This window comes from Schistocerca gregaria, chromosome 9 (assembly GCF_023897955.1).
Source record: "Schistocerca gregaria isolate iqSchGreg1 chromosome 9, iqSchGreg1.2, whole genome shotgun sequence".
NCBI lineage: Eukaryota > Metazoa > Arthropoda > Insecta > Orthoptera > Acrididae > Schistocerca > Schistocerca gregaria.
The window spans coordinates 96808899-96831542 of record NC_064928.1 but is presented as its reverse complement, the minus strand read 5'-3'; the positions used below and the strand labels follow the sequence as shown (position 1 = coordinate 96831542).

The 22644-nt window shown below is 41.7% G+C and overlaps 1 protein-coding gene across 1 annotated transcript in view; it reads right to left on the bottom strand.

The window, feature by feature from the left end:
* Positions 1-11716, bottom strand: part of LOC126291804 (uncharacterized) — a 144170-nt gene extending 132454 nt beyond the window's left edge. Inside the window, exon 1 of the mRNA XM_049985500.1 lies at positions 11560-11716. The gene's annotated coding sequence lies outside the window, so the exon portion shown is untranslated. The remainder of the gene's footprint in view (positions 1-11559) is intronic.
* Between the last annotated feature and the right edge of the window lie 10928 nt (positions 11717-22644).

Sequence of the window (22644 nt, the reverse complement as noted above, 5' to 3'; positions counted from 1 at the left end):
TGGGTTGCTTAGTGAGTACAGAGATCTTGAACCCTGAGGCTATTCTTTCATTTGTTATGATACTTTTACTGTTGAAACGTGATCCAAGGTATTTAAACTGGAGTACTCTTCTGACTTAAGAATGTTGGTCAGTTTCAAAGTAAGGTTTATGACTCGAACTATTTCCATATATTCGGTTTTCTCTTGGTTAATCAAAAGCCCAATTCTGCTGGCACTGTGCCTGAGAGATCTGTACATCCACACATAATGGTTATGGAGATTCATACCATTATCTCTTGTAAACCCTACTTTATCGGTAACTGAAATATTGGATGTGAACAGTGGATCTGCAGCAGCCACAGACAGAACCCCTGTCTGCTACAATGATCGTGTGGCCTTAGAGCCTCAACACGCTGTAGATGATATGGGTACAGCAATTCATGAAGTACCCCCCCCCCCCCCCCCCCAGATAAGAGAGTGAGACACGTCTTCTGCTGCTCGTAATCGTCGCACACAGGTCTCTGAGGTTTCTTCCATCGAACGTAGCACACGCTTCTCCATGGCAGGCGTGTGAACTGTGCCGGGCCATCCACGTCAGTCTTCCGAAATGAAATGTGCGGATGGCATCGTTGGCCAGGAGGCCCGTATTCGGAAAAGTTTGGCCGCCAAGTGCAAATCTTATTTCATGCTGGTGATGGGGATGAAATGACGACGAGGACAACAACCCAGTCCCCGAGCAGAGAAAATCTCCAACCCGGCTGGGAATCGAACCCGGGCCCGCTTGCATCGGAGGCGACCACGTTACCACCCAGCTCCAGTCTTCTGAGGTGAAAGGGTGCTTGTATCCTTCAGACGCCGGAGAAGTCTGTCGTACAGTTTAACAGAGGTCACTCTGTGCTTTGGATATCTTTCAGTGTAGAGGCGCGGGCTTGCAAGTTGCATCCACTCCATTAAACCACAGCAGAAAATCATATCAGCCACTTCAGTTGTCGAGTAGTGATCCTCCATTGCTGACACGTGGTTTGAAGAGAGAAAATGTACATGTACTACACCATTTGTACTTACCACCAACGCAATAACAGAACAGTGTGTTAACTGTAAGACGGCAGAGTTGTGGGGGGAGTGCGCCGAGAGGAGGAAGCAAGCATTGGCTGGCGAGGGGGAGGAGCCGTTGGGGGGGGGGGGGGGGCCATAAGGCACTCCTACCAGTCGCAGTGCTAACACGAGAAACTGAAATCGTCGTGCACATTAAAATGTATGTATGTTTGTCTACTATGCGCTCACAAACCATTCATCCGATTGCAATGAAACTTTGGTTAGTTGTTCTCCGAACGCCCGAAAAGAGTAATAGACATTGTTAGTGTAGCATGCGTAGCGCAATTGACTTAGCCGGCACGGTAGCTCAGCGTGTTCGGTCAGAGAGCCTGTTGGCCTCTGTAATAAAAGACTGAATGGAATGATCAACCGCCGAACTTCAACAGGATATCTTGAGACGTCCGCAACGACCAAACACAACGATCAGTAACGGAAAAAAGAAACAAAAATATGATTGGGTAAAGGCTTGTCATGCAGCGGATCTGGGTTCGAGTCCCACTGCTCGCAATTTTTTTTTTTCATTTTATTTCATTCTTGGATCCGACACTTGCAACTATCAGTCTTCTCGATGAGCTCCCCCATGCAGCGACACCAACGACACGTAAGTCACCCTTCCTCTGCCAACATTTATTAAACGTTAAGTTATTATCGATCCACGATTCATCGAGATAAAATATTTCTCTGCCTGCTTCCCTGGACTTCTTCATGAATGAAACGAAATCGCCAGTGCACAAAGTTTGGACGTTCTAACAACACATTCCTCTTGTTTCCCACCTTACGCCATATGAATCCGACAGACAAAAGTACTTTTCTCAGCGAGACAGTACTCCATTTCCAGCCTATTTTGTCGTGCAAAACTGGAAACAGTGTTCGCAGGCTCGGCACAATTTTCTGCACTGAATAAAATTCCGCTATCGTGTCGCGAATGACACGCTGGTTGAAATCATCTATCATTACTTCGATTTCTTCACCTATTTTCCTAAGTTAAAAGAGAGAGAAAGATTTATAAGAAAATGCCTTCTGCACTGCATGTATTTTTTTGAATTTGGAAATGTACTGTAATACGAATGTGTTTCGAAATAATACAGTAACCAGGGGTGTTTCCATACAAAGCAGTATGGTACCAAGGAAAAATGAAATATGAGGTAATTCGGACGAAAAGGGGGCTCCTTCAAAGTGATCGCGAACAAAATATCAGAAATGGAAACTCACCTTTTATTGCCAGGCGTTTGTGGTGATACGCCACGATGATTCTTGGAACACTGAATCTTCCAATGCTACGCATGCTTTGTCCTGTGTATGTAGCAACTCTCACTGAAGATTTGTGAATGGGGTGAAGCAATTTTTTCTGCTCCCTTTTCCTTTCGTAGCATTCAATCACACGCAATATAATTTTGCGGGCATCGCTACGTAATACTGGTTTCCTTCTAACTGTAGGCCTACCGGCAGGGGTTGGTGGCCATACCCAACTGTTTCCCCAGAACCTACATGATAAAGTTCGCCTGTCTGGAAGTGTCAAGATTCCCAGGCATATATACCGTCTTCACTCATTTTTTCCCATCATTTCCACTGTCTCCTCTCTCTTCAACTCCCACTGCTTCTGTCTCCATCCGTCTCTGTTTCTCTTTTACTACAAGTGTTTCCTTCAGTTTAGAAATCGAGTTGAACTTACGAGCTCTTAAGTCAGGAGAGTGCAGTAGGTACAAGACAAGCAAAAAGTCTTTTAATATATTAAACAGAGTTTGTGATTCAGTGTTGGGGGTCTCGTATGAGCCAAAAAAGTCTTCTTTGATGATCGAGGAATCATCAACAGTACTAATACAGAACACCACTTGTTCGTGAATCCAAAAATGAACAGCTTAGAGGCAGAAGTGACGACACTTTCTGCAGGACCTGACCATCATTTTGCAGGGCAATATTGAAGCAAGTACAGTGCCAGCTGTTACTGATTTGTTTGACTGATGGGGCTGCTGAGTGCTGTACCACCTACTGCACTCCCCTGACTTAATCCCTCGTGAGTTCAACTCGATTTCTAAAAATGTTTCAAATGGCTCTGAACACTATGGGACTTGACTTCTGAGGTCATCAGTCCTCTATAACTTAGAACTACTTGAACCTAACTAACCTAAGGACATCACACACATCCATGCCCGAGGCAGGATTCGAACCTGCGACCGTAGCGGTCGCGTGGTTCCAGACTGTGGTGCCTAGAGCCGCTCGGCCACCCCGGCCGGCAACTCGATTTCTAAACTGAAGAAAAGACTTCACGGCATTCGCTTCAGAACTGCCACAAATTCGTCGGGCAACAGACCGCGCCGCTCGAACTGTCAACACAACTGGCACTGCTGAGAGTATCCTACGACTTCCACATCGCTGGCAACGGGTTATACACAATGCTGGTGACTACTTTGAAGATCAGTAAAACTTTGAAACACGTATCTATTTTGTACGAGGTGTAAATAAATAGTTGCCACTATTAAAGGTCCAACCCTCGTGTTATATTCTTTACGTCAAGAAAGGTCAAAGTTACTGTTAAAATGAGCGCGGCACAAATTCCGCAGATTGAAAGACTTACGGTGCGCTAAAACCATGCAACGTGGAAAGTTGGAATAGAAGCGTATTTACGTTTCAGCGACTTATGGAATGTTGTGGATGGGACAATGAAATCCACAGAATTATTCAAGACAGAATAGGAAAGCAAAATCAAGTTGACACTACTACTTGACCCAATGAATTATGTTCACGTTGAAAAAGCTTCGACAGCGAAAGAAGTCTGGGACAAATTACAAAGTGCATTTGAGGATGGAGGTCTTACGAGGAAAGTAGGATTATTACGTGAGTTAATAACGACTCAGCTGGACAATTGCAAGATGTAGACGGATATGTCAACAAAATAATAGCCACGTTGAACCGACTGAGAAACATTGGGTTTGAGATCGCTGACGAATTGATAGGGACACTACTCTTGGCAGCACTGCCCGAAAGGTACGCGCCTGTGATTATGGGGCTGGAAAGCTCAGGTATACCAATCACGGCCGACAGTGTTAAAGTGAAAACCATACAGGATGTAAACAGTACTACAAGCTGTCATCTATTGGAGAAGGAAACTGCATGTGCTCTTTATTCAAAAAACAAAAGGAAGAAACCAGTGAAGTGCTATACAGGGTGTTACAAAGAGGTACGGCCAAACTTTCAGGAAACATTCCTCACACACAAAGAAAGAAAATATGTTATGTGGACATGTGTCCGGATACGCTTACTTTCCATGTTAGAGCTCATTTTATTAATTCTCTTCAAATCACATTAATCATGGAATGGAAACACACAGCAGCAGAACGTACCAGCGTGACTTCAAACACTTTGTTACAGGAAATGTTCAAAACGTCCTGTGTTAGCAAGGATACTTGCATCCACCCTCCGTCGCATAGAATCTCTGATGCGCTGATGCAGCCCTGGAGAATGGCGTATTGTATCACAGCCGTACACAATACGAGCACAAAGAGTCTCTACATTTGGTACCAGGGTTGCGTAGACAAGAGCTTTCAAATGCCCCCATAAATGAAAGTCAAGAGGGTTGAGGTCACGAGCGCGTTGAGACCATGGAATTGGTCCACCTCTACAAACCCATCGGTCACCGAATCTGTTGTTGAGAAGCGTACGAACATTTCGACTGAAATGTGCAGGAGCTCCTTCGTGCATGAACCACACGTTATGTCGTACTTGTAAAGGCACATGTTCTAGCAGCACAGGTAGAGTATCCCGTATGAAATCATGATAACGTGCTCCATTGAGCGTAGGTGGAAGAAACTAAAATGAGCTCTAACATGGAAATTAAGCGTTTCCGGACACATGTCCACATAACATCATTTCTTTATTTGTGTGTGAGGAATGTTTCCTGAAAATTTGGCTGTACCTTTTTGTAACACCCTGTAGATGTCAGAAGAAAGAGCATATTGCATCTCAGTGCAGAGAAAGAGTAAACCCAAGGTCAGGCATGCAGCAAAAGTTAGGTTGCTGATACTCCTGAGAGACGGACCAATAATAAAGGTAAGGCACTCTCATGATTTTACTCTTTTGGAGATGTGGGTAATCGTCAACTGGAATGGATTTTAGACTCAGGTGCATCTGTGCATATTGTTAAAGACAAATATCTTCTTTATGATGGTTAAGGTAAGACTCATCTAGGAATATCTACTGTTGATTGCAGCAAGCTCCAGTGTCTTTTGACTGGGATATAAGACCTACATGTAAGTGTAAATGGTGAACGCTATATGGTTACAGCACATAATGTTCGTTATGTAAAATACGTTGCGACTAACCTACTGTCTGTAGGGGAAATTGTCAAGAAGGGAAATACAGCCACTTTTGATATGCACAGAGCAAAAATAATCAACAAAAATGGTGAAGTTACAACTACGACAAGTAACGAGAGGGGTATTTTAAAGTTCGATACCATTTGACAGTAAACAGAGAAATGTTAGTTATTCAGCATACTCAGTAGGTTTTTTATGGCACTGCAGACTTGGACACCTAATTAGAGAGAGTATGTCTTTAATAAGGGATGTGGTAAAGGGAATACAGAATTATAGTGTATCCAAGGACCCTTGTGAAATGCCGGCCGGGGTGGCCGAGCGGTTCGAGGCGCTACGGTCTGGAACCGCGCTACCGCTACGGTCGCAGGTTCGAATCCTGCCTCGGGCATGGATGTTTGTGATGTCCTTAGGTTAGTTAGGTTTAAGTAGTTCTACGTTCTAGGAGACTGATGACCTCAGACGTTAAGTCCCATAGTGCTCAGAGCCATTTGAACCATTTTGAACCTTGTGAGACATGCATAAAAGGAAAACAAGCGGGGCTACCTTTTAAGACTAGTAAATCAACAGAGGTCTTTCAGTCAATCCATACAGATGTATGTGGCCCAGGTGGTAGTTTTTATTTTCTTACGTTTGTTGCCGATTATTCACGATATACTTATTTCCAAACACCAAGTGAGTGACATTTTTTTAGGAATATCGTAATATGGTCGAAAGATGGACGGGAAAGAAGATCAAGATCATCAGGTCTGATAACGGGAGAGGACATGTTAACCAGAAATTGAAACACTTCTGGCAAAAATAGGAATCATGCATCAAACTACCATAAGGTACAGCCTATCTCAAAATGGGGTTGTGAGAGAGATAAAAGGACCACTGTAGAAAAAGCAAGGAGCATGATAACTGATGCTGGATTATCAAAAGGTTTTTGGGCAGAGACGGTATCGACGGCCATATATTTGAACAATAGATCACCTACAAAAGCGTTGAGGAATATAACCCCCTATGAGCTATGGGTAGGAAGGAAACCTGACTAAGCGATATAAGAGTTTTTGGGTGTGATGCAATGGGGCATATTCCAAAACAGCTGAGACGAAAATGGGACCCAAAAGCTAAAAGGTATATTTTTGTAGGTTATTGTGAGAATTCAGAGAGCTGCCGATTAATGGATCCGTCGGATAAAAGGATAGTTGCAAACAGGGATGTAGAACTCTTTGAAAATAGAAGGGACTCTGAAGAGAGCAAGAATACTAAGTTAACTGCACCTAGTTCCGAGAGTGAAACCTTACGCGAAGAAAGATAAAATGAAGAACAGGAAGAGGACAGTCAAAGGCAAATGGAGACTATTTATGATGACGATGAGTTTGAGGACGAACAAAATGAAGAGAAAAATGTAAGGCGTTTTTCTCGTCTACCAGAACCGAAAGAATATCCGGATTTTGCTACGTATGCAGTCCAGTCTTTTAATGATGAGCCAGCAATAGCAGAAGAAGCAATGAGCGGCCCGAACTCTGAAGAATGGAACGAAGCTATGGAGAGGGAACTGGAATCTTTATCTCAGAACGTAACTTTTGAATACGCAAGATGGGTATTCACTTTGAAGAGTCCCGAAAATTCATCACCAAGATATAAAGCACGACTAGTAATAAAAGGATATACGTAAAAACAAGGAGTACATTAAGAAGAAACGTTTTCGCCTGTAGTCAAGTATGCCTCATTGAGATATCTTTTAGACTTGGCAGCAAAAAGAAATTTAACAGTTCATCATAAGGATGTAAAGACAGCATATTTAAATGGGAAATTGGAGGAGGAGATATGTCATTCCACGAGGAAAAGTCATGAAAACCAGATCGGAAAGGGAAAAGATTTGGCGTTCAGTATTGCTTATTCGACTGTGTCGACTGTAATACAGACACAAATTCAGCGAAAAGGTACAAAAAGTAAGGGTTTCCAGAAGAATACAAAATAAGAGAGGAGGGACATGGGCAGAAGAAAGAAGAGAACAACAAAGAGTAAGAATTGAGGAGTATTAGGAAGCCAACAGAAAGGAAAAGAATGTGATGTCATTTTAGTCATCTCTTTAACGTGGTCCAGAGTCCGCTGAGTTCGAATAATAACAATATTTCTCACTCCGCAATCGGGTTTTAGCACGTATGAACGATCATGGTAAACTTTTTGAGCACCTAATATGACAGTAATGGTAGTAAACATACGAACGGTATCTGATTTCAGCGGTTGTTTACAATCAGTACAAAAGTTCGTGGAATCTCTTCTCCTGTGGGCGGAAGGGGCTTAAAGCGCCGTTATCTCGTTAATACCTGATCAAATACAACACATGTTATGTCGTTAAAACCCACTCCACTTCGAAGGCTCTTTCCAGTGCCTCAGGAAACTGCATACGTCTGTTAAAACAAGAAAAACAAAGTATGTTTTATAAACGATCTTCTAAACCTGTTTTCATAATGTCCGTGCCAGCTTCTTGTAGCCTCTGGGCTCGCCTATGAGCTTCACTCTTATTAAAGCGATTTTTTCACAGGTTGTACTGTTACTTTTAGGGCCCATTTGCGCATCAAATCTGCAGTAAAAATATCACTTCTGTATAACTAATCATTTCCAACGAAGTCATTTGAAGTTTGTTGGCAAATTTGTCCACTGTGATGTATACGGTGTATCAAAAAGAATCATCCGATTTTTAAAAAATCATAAAATTACGTTATTTGAGGTGTGTTGTTGTTGTGGTCTTCAGTCCTGAGACTGGTTTGATGCAGCTCTCCATGCTACTCTATCCTGTGCAAGCTTCATCTCCCAGTACCTACTGCAACCTACATCCTTCTGAATCTGCTTAATGTATTCATCTCTTGGTCTCCCTGTACGATTTTTACCCTCCACGCTGCCCTCCAATGTTAAATTTGTGATCCCTTGATGCCTCAGAACATGCCCTACCAACCGGTCCCTTCTTCTAGTCAAGTTGTGCCACAAACTCCTCTTCTCCCCTATTCTATTCAATACCTCATCATTAGTTACGTGATCTACCTATCTAATCTTCAGCATTCTTCTGTAGCACCACATTTGAGATATGTGCGTCAATTACAAACTGTTGGAAAGAGCAAACTCTCGAGTTTCACATGGTTCCCGCTAGGTATCAGCAGTGTGCGCCCCCTTCACTTCTAGTAAACATGGTGTTGGTACAACAGAAAGCCTTTTCATGTTCTACGTTTTGTCCAATGCGGGTCAGTAATAGCTGTCCAGTGTGACTCTCGTACTAGTACGGTGTGGATCCTCCTACAGCACAGCGCAACGTATGAACAATTACAAGAAACTGGTTGCTTGTCTAAATGCAAATCGCCAGGTCGTCCCCAAGTGATTAACACAGACGTCGAACGCGTGCGCCATAGCTTCACAAGGAGTCCACAGAAATCCGTTCGCCGTGCAGCTCGACAGCTCAACATGCCCCTATGTCCGTCTGGCTTATGTTGCGTCGACGTTTACACGTGAAACCGCACAAAATTCAGCTACTGCGAACTCTTCGTGAAAGTGACTGACAACAACGTGTGGAGTTCTGTAATTTCGTTCTTGGCAAGATGGAGGACGGCAGTGAGGTGGCAACATTCCATTTAAATGGAAAGCTGAAACGTCATAAAGTGAGAATATAGGGTACGGAATAATCACATGGAGTTGTACAACATGAGAGGGGCTCCCCAAGATTTTATTGTTTTGTGCAGTTTCACTTGAAAAGGTGTATGGTCTATTTTTTTTTTATTTATTTATTTATTTTTTGCCGAGAACACTGTTACAAGCACATATGTCGACATGCTTTAAAACTTTCTTTTCCCGCAGTTGGAGACTGACATGAACGACTTCATTTACCAAGAGATGGGGCACCGCCTTGCTGGCATCTGGAAGTGCGGGAATTTTTAAATCAAAGGATTACTGAACAATGGACCGATCGTACTGGACCAAATAATTCAGTCTTACGTTACTGTCATCCAAGGTCACCGGGACTGACTGTATGTGATTATTTGTTGTGGGAGTTTATAAAAGATTCTGCGTGCCACCATACCCAAGAGCAATGAATGAACTGAGACATCGCACAACAGCAGCTGTGGAAGCTGTAACTCAAGACATGCTCGCTGCGCTGTGGGCACAGTTTGAATACCACACTGGCGTAAACCTTACATCTCAAGGGGGAGGGGGGCATATTGAACACGTGTGAAAAAACCTTTTTGAGGTTCCTTGTTCATCAAAAAACAAACTTCATTGCATATGTTCATTAGTTCCAGATAAAATTGGATGATTCTTTTTGACAGATCCTAAATTCTGACAGTGGCTGCACACCGTCAGGAATTTAACGACACCAACAATCGCAATTTGCTATCATCTGAACTCTCGATTGAAATTTTGGTCAGTGCAATCGAAATGAGAGGCCGAATGTATAAGAGGTCGTCGAATGGAAACGAGACAAGTGGAAAAATTAGTAAACTTTTTATTGTTTTGGAAGTAATCGCCATAATTGTTAGTACATTTCCGTATTTCTGTAGCCCTGTCGATTTGCATGCCTGGGTCGTATCATGGTTCCTCACATAACCGCAAACATGTTTCCGTGAATGCATTGACCATCAAGTCTCACAGTGGGATGAGTATATTAGCACCTATGGGGATTACTTTTGAAATAATAAATAGTTTACTTTCTTTTTTCCCATCTCTCTCGTTTTCATTTGACTGCCCCTAATAGGTTTTTCATTATCATTTAGTTAAAGGGTACTGTACACTCTCAAATTTCAGGACAGTCGAAATCTAACTTCATGATTCTGAACTGTTTAAATTCAATTCTTGACACACTGTTACCTGACAAAATATTTCGTAGCTGAGTTTTAAACACATGCCTGGGTCGTATCATGGTTCCTCACACAACCGCAAACATGTTTCCATGAATGCATTGACCATTAAGTCTCACAGTGGGATAAGTATATTAGCACCTATGGGGATTACTTTTGAAATAATAAACAGTTTACTTTCTTTTTCTCAGCTGTCTCGTTTTCATTTGACTGCCCCTAATAGGTTTTTCATTATCATTTAGTTAAAGGGTACTGTACACTCTCAAATTTCAGGACAGTCGAAATCTAACTTCATGATTCTGAACTGTTTAAATTCAATTCTTGACACACTGTTACCTGACAAAATATTTCGTAGCTGAGTTTTAAACACAAAAAAGCAGTAACTACTCGAGCTAAACCAGTGAAAATTTATTAATAACCCGTAATTTGGTGTGTGATAACATCATATGAAGGCATTGACTGAAATTCAGTTAACTTAGAGACAGAAACGAATTCGTTGAAATTTGCAAAGTAGGTCTGTAAATACTTTCCGTGAACAACGTGTAAACACATCTTGAGCAAGTGAGACATTTGAATGGAGAGAGGTTTCGTAGGGAAGACTGTATGAAATTTGAAGAACTATCATATTTATCACTGCGTCGTTTTCAAGCATTATTGTTTTTTCCCCTTTTAAAGCTTACTTTAGTTCAAGAGTTTTTCGCCTCGTGCGTTTTGCTCTTAGGTTACAAACCATCGTCTGTCGTCATGGTGGTTTTTCCACTTGTTTGCATATTTGAACTCCACTGCTTTCTCCTTCGTTGCTAGCGGAGACTGAGATAAATAAAAAAGAAGTGGTTGCACATTCACCTTTCACGATTTCTCGGCCGTTACGAACTCGCTTTGCGCTTACTTCTCTTCAGTTTTGTAAACTTCACAAAAGACAGTTGTCTCAAAGAAAAGAGCAAATTCGCAAAAGCCGAGAAATCACGAAGAGTTAAATGTACGGCCGTGCTTTATTCGATCCCAAACTCAGTTAACAACGGAGGAAACAACAGTGGACTTCAAAACATGTAAACAAGAGGATAAAAACAACAATGACCACGGGATATGCTTACAAAATAAAAACAAAATATATGTGGTATTTTTTTTTTTATTTCTAGCAAAATTAAGGCCGAAAATCAATAATAATTGACATATAACTGCTGCAGTGTTAGACTGCCACACAAACACACGCTACACCGTTTTGTTTCAAAACTATTTCAAAGCACTCGCAACAGTAATGTCACTTCAAAGTGAAAATTTTGCCATTCCATAGATCATTAAAGAGTTAAAATTATTTCTACACGAATTTTTCACTTTACCGTACGGAATGCGGTGATCGGAGCGCTGAGGACACGGGCCGCTGAGTAGGCTTCTATCTATATGAGGTGCTGGCTGCATGCGTTTGAACAACTCACTTCTGTATCAAGGCGCTATGGAACGATTTTCTTGTCTGGGACACTACGGGTGTGTCACAGATCGTTGCTTTCAGCACGCGACTAGTTCTGTTTGCCTCAAGTCAACAGTATCGCGATGTGAACAACTTTATCTTATCTCAGTATCTTCAGCTGCGACTGTACCTAACTTTCACAACAAACTTTCCCAAGTGATAACAGTTTAAGAGTTGAGAATATGGAAACGAAGGGATTAAATAATAGCTTAAAAATTGGCGCTGATTTCGATCTAAAATGTAAAACAGTGGATAGCAACATACGGCCCAAGATCCAGGGCTTAGTTTCGGCTGGAACGGCGTTCCACACATCGCAGAGACCTTTCTTTTCTTTTATTCTTTTTTTTAACTCACTAGAACAATTCGCCATTGGAGATTTAATATAGTAAACGTGTATTAAATCGCAAAGTAACTATAAATAGCCGCTGCGACGTATAATGTTATACATGTTACCCATGAAATACGAGGCGCAGTCAAGTTCTAAGGCCTCCGATTTTTTTTTTTTTTTTCTAATTAACTACTCACCCGAAATCGATGAAACTGGCGTTACTTCTCGACGTAATCGCCCTGCAGACGTACACATTTTTCACAACGCTGACGCCATGATTCAACGGCAGCGGCGAGGGCATCTTTAGGAGTCTGTTTTGAGCACTGGAAATCGCTGAGGCAATAGCAGCACAAGCACAGCTGGTGAATGTGCGGCCACGGAGAGTGTCTTTCATTGTTGGAAAAGCCAAAAGTCACTAGCAGCCAGGTCTGATGAGTAGGGAGCACGAGGAATCACTTCAAAGTTGTTATCACGAAGAAACTGTTGCGTAACGTTAGCTCGATGTGCAGTTGCGTTATCTTGGTGAAACAGCACACGCGCAGCCCTTCCCGGACGTTTTTGTTGCAGTGCAGGAAGGAATTTGTTCTTCAAAACATTTTCGTAGGATGCACCTGTTACCGTAATGCCCTCTGGAACGCAATGGGTAAGGATTACGCCCTCGCTGTCCCAGAACATGGACACCACCATTTTTCAGCACTGGCGGTTACCCGAAATTTTTTTGTTGGCGGTGAATCTGTGTGCTTCCATTGAGCTGACTGGCGCTTTGATTCTGGATTGAAAAATGGCACCCACGTCTCATCCATTATCACAACCGACGAAAAGAAAGTCCCATTCATGCTGTCGTTGCGCGTCAACATTGCTTGGTAACATGCCACACGGGCAGCCATGTGGTCGTCCGTCAGCATTCGTGGCACCCACCTGGATGACACTTTTCGCATTTTCAGGTCGTCATGCAGGATTGTGTGCACAGAATCCACAGAAATGCCAACTCTGGACTGTGTTCAACAGTCATTCGGCGATCCCCCAAAACAATTCTCTCCACTTTCTCGGTCATGTCGTCAGACCGGCTAGTGCGAGCCCGAGGTTGTTTCGGTTCGTTGTCACACGATGTTCTGCCTTCATTAAACTGTCGCACCCACGAACGCACTTTCGACACATCCATAACTCCATCACCACATGTCTCCTTCAACTGTCGATGAATTTCAATTGGTTTCACACCACGCAAATTCAGAAAACGAGTGACTGCACGCTGTTCAAGTGAGGAAAACGTCGCCATTTTAAATATTTAAATCAGTTCTCATTCTCACCGCTGCTGGTAAAATTCCATCTGCCGTACGGTGCTGCCATCTCTGGGACGTATTGACAATAAACGCGGCCTCATTTTAAAACAGTGCGCATGTTTCTATCTCTTTCCAGTCCGGAGAAAAAAAATTGGGGGCCTTAGAACTTGGATGCACCTCGTACATACACTATACGATCAAAAGTATCCAGACACTTGGCTGAAAATGACTTGCAATTTCGTGGCGCCCTCCATCGGTAATGCTGGAATTCAGTGTGGTCAAGGTTAACTTTATGACATCTTCCACTCTCGCAGGCATACATTCAATCAGGTGCTGGAAAGTTTCCTGGGGAATGACAGCCCATTATTCACCCAGTTCTGCACTGAGGAGAGGTATCGACGACGGTCGGTGGAGCCTGGCACGAAGTCGGCGTTCCAAAACATCCCAAAGGTGTTCTACAGAATTCAGGACTATGTGCAGGCCAGTCCATTACAGGTATGTTATTATCGTGAAACCACTCCGCCACAGGGCCGTGCATTATGAACAGGTGCTCGATGGTGTTGAAAGATGCAATCGCCATCCACTAATAGCTATTCAACAGTGGGGAGCAAGAAGGTACTTAAAACATCAGTGTAGGCCTGTGCTGTGATAGTGACACGCAAAACAACAAGGGGTGCAAGCCCATTCCGTGAAAGACACCACACCATAACACCACCGCCTCCGAACTTTACTGTTGACACTACACACGCTGGCAGATGTCGTTCACTGGGCATTCGTCATACCCACACCATGCCATCGGATCGCCACATTGTGTACCGTGATTCGTCACTCCACACGACGTTTTTCCACTGTTCATTCGTCCAATGTTTACGCTTCTTACACCAATCGAGGAGTCGTTTGGCATTCACTGGCGTGATGTTTGGCTCATGAGCAGCCGTTCGACTACAAATCAAAGTTTTCTCACTTCCCGCCTAACTGCTGTAGTACTTGCTGTGGAACCTGATGCAGTTTAGAATTCCTGTGTGATGGTATGGATAGATGTCGGCCTATTACACATTACCACACTCTTCGTCAGCGGTCTCTTTTGGTCATTAGACGAGGTCGGCCTGTACGCTTTTATGCTGTACGTGTCTCTTCACGTTTCTACTTCACTATCACATCTGAAACCGTGGACCTAGGAACGTTTAGGAGTGTGGGAATCTCGTCTAGAGATATATGACACAAGTGACACCCAATCACCTGACCACGTTCAAAGTCAGTGAGTTTCGTGGAGCACCCCATTCTGCTCTAACACGATGTCTAATGACTACCGAGGTCGCTGATATGGAGTACCTGGCAATAGATGGCAGCACAATGCACCTAATATGAAAAATGTATGTTTTCTGGGGTATCTGGATACTTTTGATCACATAGTGTAAATACATTTCACCCATGTGACTTCATGGCCGTGTAAAAACTGAGGTGAAAAATACCGATAGAAACATATCAACACTATGATATATTGTGAATTTCTCTTTTTGTTTTTGCAGGATTGCCACAAGTTCTGGAAAGCAGGGAATAGGGCGTGGAAAAATTTCCGCTACCAGTCACAATAAAAGGTTATTTATTCGTCACACGACCGGTTTTGCGCTTGCGCTCATCCTAAGGAGCTATTGCTGGAGATCACTGTATAAATAGAAAAATCCACTTTGGATAAAATTCACGAAATCAGGGAAATATCAGCAAAACTTGAAAAAATTCTCGTTTTTTTCTCAGTTTATGATGTGATTTGTTTACTAGAGATGTCATGCATTGTTGTTGGGTGGGTGCAGCTGAGTACATGCGCCGCTTCCCTACTCCCTCGCCGGAGTGGCCGAGCGGTTCTAGGCGCTACAGTCTGGAACCGCACGACCGCTGCGCTCTCAGGTTCGAATCCTGCCTCGGTCATGGATGTGTGTGATGTCCTTAGGTTAGTTTGGTTTAAGTAGTTCTAAGTTCTATGGGACTGATGACCTCAGAAGTTAAGTCACATAGTGCTCAGAGCCATTTGAACCAACCCTACTCCCTCCTTCTTACTGCTTCTCCCCTTCCTTCCACTATCCTCAGCGTAAAGTCAGTGCCGCCACCATTTCTTGTCGCTTGCAGCTGCCGACGAGAGGCAAGGAGGCGTAAAGAGTGGTTTGTTTGGACCTGATTCTCAGAGACTGTTGACGAAACGGCCGGAGATGACGGTCATGTCTGCATAAGATGTGTCTGAGTGATTGTGTGAAAGTATATGTACTCTTGTTTTCTGACAAAGGCTATGTTGTTGTTGTTGTCTTCAGTCCTGAGACTGGTTTGATGCAACTCTCCATGCTACTCTATCCTGTGCAAGCTTCTTCATCTCCCAGTACCTACTGCAACCTACATCCTTCTGAATCTGCTTAGTGTATTCATCTCTTGGTCTCTCTCTACGATTTTTACCCTCCACGCTGCCCTCCAGTGCTAAATTTGTGATCCCTTGATGCCTCAAAACATGTCCTACCAACCGATCCCTTCTTCTAGTCAAGTTGTGCCACAAACTTCTCTTCTCCACAATCCTATTCAATACCTCCTCATTAGTTACGTGATCTATCCACCTTATCTTCAGCATTCTTTTGTAGCACCACATTTCGAAAGCTTCTATTCTCTTCTTGTCCAAACTAGTTATCGTCCATGTTTCACTTCCATACATGGCTACACTACAAACAAATACTTTCAGAAACGACTTCCTGATACATTAATCTATATTGGATGTTAACAACTTTCTCTTATTCAGAAACACTTTCCTTGCCATTGGCAGTCTACATTTTATATCCTCTCTACTTCGACCATCATCAGTTATTTTACTTCCTAAATAGCAAAACTCCTGTACTACTTTAAGTGTCTCATTTCCTAATCTAATTCCCTCAGCATCACCCGATTTAATTTGACTGCATTCCATTATCCTCGTTTTGCTTTTGTTGATGTTCATCTTATATCCTCCTTTCAAGACACTGTCCATTCCGTTCAACTGCTCTTCCAAGTCCTTTGCCGTCTCTGACAGAATTACAATGTCATCGGCGAACCTCAAAGTTTTTACTTCTTCGGCATGAATTTTAATACCTACTCCAAATTTTTCTTTTGTTTCCTTTACTGCTTGCTCAATATAGAGATTGAATAACATCGGGGAGAGCTACAACCCTGTCTCACTCCTTTCCCAACCACTGATTCCCTTTCATGCCCCTCGACTCTTATGACTGCCATCTGGTTTCTGTACAAATTGTAAATAGCCTTTCGCTCCCTGTATTTTACCCTTGGCACCTTCAGAATTTGAAAGAGAGTATTCCAGTCAACATTGTCAAAAGCTTTCTCTAAGTCTACAAATGCAAGAAACGTAAGTTTGCATTTTCTTAATCTTTCTCCTAAGATAAGTCGTAAGGTCAGTATCGCCTCACGTGTTCCAACATTTCGACGGAATCCAAACTGATCCTCCCCGAGGTCCGCATCTACCAGTTTTTCCATTCGTCTGTAACGAATTCGCATTAGTATTTTGCAGCTGTGGCCAAAAATTTAGCTGGGAGAGTGTGACTGTCTTTCCATTTCCATGTGCCTGTCTGCTGCTCAGCGATCATCTTTGCCGTGAGTTGTTACCTATCCTTATTAGTACTGATTGTCAGAGTATTCGCGCAAGTTATCTGTTGCATGGATCATAGAGTAAATATCTCTGGAGTGAGCATTAACATGCGAAGAACAGATTTTGTGTTGTCAACATACATTGCCGGCCTGATCACGTGTTCTCGGGACATCGTGTGTTTCTCCGTATAGCGCACTGTATATTTCGAATGTCACTACATTTCTAGTACAGACGGATTCTTTTCGTACGTTCCGTGGATTATTTATATATGTTGCCCAGACATTTTAACAGTATCCATTTGATACCGGGAATAAACCAGCTACGTAACTTTTAAGGGCAAGTGATATTGCATTCTGCTTCTTTGCGATAGGTGTCACTGTTCAGATGCACTCGATTTTTGAATTTTTCGGTATGATACGGCACTTTATAGTATTACAGAGCCTGACGCACATTTTTGCAGTGATAGTCTAATACTTCCGCAAGTGTCAGAAAAACACCGAATTTGCCACACATTAGCGATTATATCCTTGCTAATTCGTCCTTTTTTTCTCCTATTTCTGTGTGTTTATTTTCTCGTTTTTGCTACCTGAAGAACAATTTTTCTTATTGGTGACACTTTGAAGTGTTTATTTAACGCATTTTACGTACTTGCTCCCAGTTTGTTAAATAAATAGTAGACTGAGTAAGAAGGGGGAAAAAGGCGACCGGAGAATAAATGTACTGTAAAGGAAATACAGTTGTCATGTAAGAATCAACCATATAACACCATTAAGAGAAGTGGAAAGTGACACAAATGAAAGAGTTTGGGGATATGTTTACTAATATTTTACGCTTCTTAATCAAATAGTGAAGAAAATAAATTGAAGGCAAAATACACCATAGAAGATGAAAGTGTACTTTGATTAGCTACACTATTGTGTTCTTTGTTTGATTTGTGCAGAAACTGTATTTAAACTGAATGCAGAAATTGGTAGTAGGTGCTGTGGAAAATTAAAAATAGTTGGTATAGCATCTACCTTCAGCCACACACTTCCAAATTTTTCTCTGCCTAAATATTCCTCTTCAAAGTGTTTTGAACATACTTTGGAATATTTTGTGGTGACAAAATTTCTCCTCTCTATTTTCTGGAGCCACATCTTTACTCGTTGTTCTTCCTTCGGGAAACTAAAATATAAATCACACATAACCATTCTCCATGTCCTAGACACATTTAACAAGGTCTCCTACTGTAACTTCATAGTAAATAAAAAGTTTGGTTCAAATGGCTCTGAGCACTATGGGGGTTAACATCTGAGGACATCAGTCCCCTAGACTTAGAACTACTTAAACCTAACTAACCTAAGGACATGACACGCATTCATGCCCGAGGCAGGATTCGAACCTGCGGCCATAACAGCAGCGCCTTTCCGGACTGAAGTGCCTAGAACCTCTCGGCCAAAACAAAAAGGTTTTTATACATATATTATACGAAGACAATTACAGACTCCCACTCTACTGAATTTATCTGTGTCCCGCCTTTCAAATCTATATACTTAATCGACAAGTCACTGATAAATGCATGGAGTATAGTATTTACTGAAACAACTAACCATTCCCTTTCCTGCTCCACTAGCAAATTTGCGAGAGGAAGCGGTTGTTTGTAAACTTTTGTACGAGCCGTAATATCTATTATATAGTCATAAAATCGTAGAAAAATAGGTCTACAGAATCAAGCCTTAATTATAGTGCTTCTCGAAATTTTTAAACATGGTACCCATGAAAAGTTACTATACCTCCTTTCACATATTTTTCTTTGAATCCGTAGAAACAACAGTAATTCACTATAGCTATTTCACTATCAACAAATGGAGAAAACACAACAAAAACTCTTGATATTATAAACTTCAAACTCTGCGGAAAGCACACACGCACAGCGAAGTCCCGAAAACACGTGACAATCCTTGTTTAATGTTGACAACATGCGCAGAACGCAATGCTGACTCCAGAGGCATTTACTCTATGGCATCGATTGATCATCGCGGTCTCTTTTCATCAACATGGCCTCTGTGACACGTGAATAGCTGGTCATGCAACTGAACTTCCATGACGGGACAAAACTGCAGGCCATTTCTGTTGTATCTCGTATCGGCTCTGGTCTGCCAATCTGAGGCCCATCGTTTCCCTCGAAAGCGCGGGCCCAAACCATCGGATCTAGTCTCACCGATCTGCCCACATGCTGGGTTAGTGTGTGGCGTAATGCGACGGATTTTCGTGGTTTATCCGTGAACCCAGGACTGTGGAGCTCCACGCCAGGCCAGAGGCCGTGGAAGGTGGATTTCAGAAACTGTGACTGTCTCAAAAAAAAAAAAAAAAAAAAAAAAGGTTCAAATGGCTCTGAGCACTATGGGACTCAACTGCTGTGGTCATCAGTCCCCTAGAACTTAGAGCTACTTAAACCTAACTAACCTAAGTACATCACACACATCCATGACCGAGGCAGGATTCGAACCTCCGACCGTAGCAATCGCACGGTTCCGGACTGCATGCCTAGAAACGCGAGACCACCGCGGCCGGCTCGTGACTGTCTCACCGCAAGTACGTTGTACAGTGCGGCATTTTATAGGCATTTCATTTGTTCCAGTACATTTTTGACACTTCGTAAGTAATTTAGATACAGGGTGCTTCACGAAGATATGCAAATTGTTATGGTGACGACGAACGAATCGTCGCCAATGTGAATGGCTGGTGGCCAATGCTAAATAGAAACATACAAATCTCTTCTTTGCATGTACAGCAGGTTTATCAGTGAAGTCGATAAGCAGCTGGCTGCATGGTCTGGGTCTACAACGACTAAAATAATTAGAAGTCGTTGGTAAAAAATAATATAGTGTACTTAATTGGTGGGACAGGAGTCTTCATAGTCAGGAGGAATATAATTACAGAGAGCTATAGAGGCATAACAAAGGCCATACCTTAACTAAGCGCCTTGTTAGAGGTTGCTTCCTATCAGTTAAAGGCTATACTACTTTCCTTCTTGACGTCCTCAGCAAGAGAGGCCGAGCGCACGCTAGAGACATGTTGGAAGTCGCGGAGAGGCCCTAGTCTCGACTCGCGGGTCCAGTGATGCCAACACGACGGGGGTGAAAGCTATATGGGCGAAGAGGCAACAAGCCACGTAGTTCCATTCCAGACCACTAGAGGCGCTAGGGGTCAAACGAAGCTGGAAATGACCAATGAGAGCTGTCTAAGCTTCAATGGTGGCTGTTTTGAAATATTATATCGTCTTGCTCTGCACTGAACTCTGTGGTCCTCGGTTACAGTCGTCTTTGTATTTGTTTCATATTCACATACCACTCATTTTCATTATAAACAGAATTTTTACTTTAAATTCATGAAGTTCAACGTGGAATTGAAGAGATTTCCTGCTGAAAAATGTCCACAATTTATTGTAAGGTAAGACATTTAATTATTCATTAAATGATCTCGTAGCCTATAAATGAAACGTATTCTCTTCTATGGTGAATTAAGCAGTGTGCTTTCCGTTTGTTTATTTAAATAACGTTGATATGTCTGTGGTAGTTTTTTAATTAAAACTTTTATGTTGTTTTTTTTCAGGATATTCAACACAACAGATTGACGCTGAAATACTCCTACAAGTTCCCCTGCTGTTCATCTGGCTATTACGTGGGTTCAATGGAAGAAATTTGCAACAATCATTTCTACAGGTTTCCAAAACAACCTAAAGAGTTGCTTCCAAGGTGGAAGAGTGTAAACTGTCACCAGATGTGAACTGTGCTTCTTATTTTGTATGTGAAGATTATTTTTTCGAAGATGATTTTATGAATAAGAGTAAGCATAGGCTAAACAGGGGTGTGTTTCCAAAACATGTGACAGGTGTTCCTTGTGAAATTGCCAAAATCGGTAGTGAATCTGGTGATGCTGTTGTTAATAGTGCATAAAAAGTAAGTTTTGTTTTCATTTCACTGTTTTTATCCACCTTTCCTGCTTTTGGTACTTGATATTGATGTTTTCTTTTTAGTGTTGAAGCATTTACAGTGGTAAGATGTAGGAACCTTTTTAAGAAATTAATGGTCAGTAGAGCAAGTTTGCTGGGCAGTTACTCAGAACTTACAGTCCTGAAACATAGTTGTACAAATTTTAGTATTCTTGATTAATTAATACTGTGATAAATATTTCTTAATTGAACCTACCTAATTTTCATAAAGGATTTTGTTACACGTTACACAACTTAAGAGAGACTCTAGAAAGTTAACAGCCTGGGCAAGCATTGATGGAGCCTGGTATGGTGCTAAAAGCATGAGGTATTTTTATGGTTCTTAGTTCTTAGAAATGGCATGTTTGTCTCTCTTTTGCCACAACACGCGATCTAGTGTAGTGTTGCATCTAGTTCTTATGAACCATACAACATGCTGGAGCTTTTACATCTTGATAGATAACAATATAAGCATGTCAATGTAAAAGTCTATTTTTGACGTTTCCGCCTGATAGTCGCTGCTCCTATCATGTTTTCTTGTCTGTCAGACGCAAACTTCAACAATAGACTGAAAATATTACTGAATAGGCTTCTCTCTGCTGTAGTACAGTGTGCTATAGCTGTGTTTCAATTATTTTGTTATTATGCCAGCCAAAATAATTACATAGCACGCCCAAAAAAAATAAGGTTATAGAATTAAAAGAAAAATAAAAACCTTCAACGTAAGTAAACTGGGGGGGGGGGGGCGGGGGATGCAACCTGCAATGTTTTTATATTGTAGTTCGTCTCCATACCACTTGAGGCGCTGTTGTGAGTCTGTGTTTCCCACTTTTAACACGGGAGTTGCGTTTCTCTTTTTTCTTGTTCTGTGACTAATAGGGGCCGCGATCGATGACTGCAACCCCTAACAATGTTGATGCCACACAAATATTTTTATATTTTATCACACAATTAAAACTAAAGAAAAAATTTCATTTAAACATTTTCTTTCAAGAAATACATCAGTACATAGCATACAAACTGCCAGCAACTGCCACAATTTTCTTCTTCTTATCGTCCATACTTTCTAATTCAAGGTGGATCATGAAGATATGCAAATATTGTAATATGTTGTTGTAGCAGTAAAATTAAAGAAAAAATTACATATGAACATAGGTCCACAAATGTTTAGTTACGGAGTTATGCTTAATAAAAGATTTTGCCTGAAACTTACCAACTTCGCCAATATGAAGCCACCGCAAAACTGTAAGAGGTTAAAGTAAAGCACGATTTCCACTTATTCTGTTATTATTGGTCTGGTGAATCTAATTAAACATGTCCCAGACGTGTATCTGCGGTAGTTTTCCAGAACATCCAGAGGAGCAAACATTATTATACAAGTAAATTTGTTATCTTTCCATTAAGAATGTACAAACGTTGTTGGCAACCGTTAGTGAGTTGTTTCAATCGTTCTATATTCTTCAGTGAAAGAACATAATAAAAACATTGTATTGAAGTGAAACCACAGAGTAATTGTTGTAGTTTTTAGATTATTTGCGAAATACTGACACATTCATACAGTTTCAGTTAAAGTTATTACCATAATTTTTTCCAAAATTACATTTACAATTTCTGTTGAAAACTTTGTGCAGTTGCCTGGAATTACTTCTTTGCTTCTCTGGATGTTCCAGAAAACTGCTGCAGATACACGACTGGAACATGTTTTATTAGATTCACCAGACCAATAACAACAAAATTAATGTAAAACGTGCTTTACATTAACA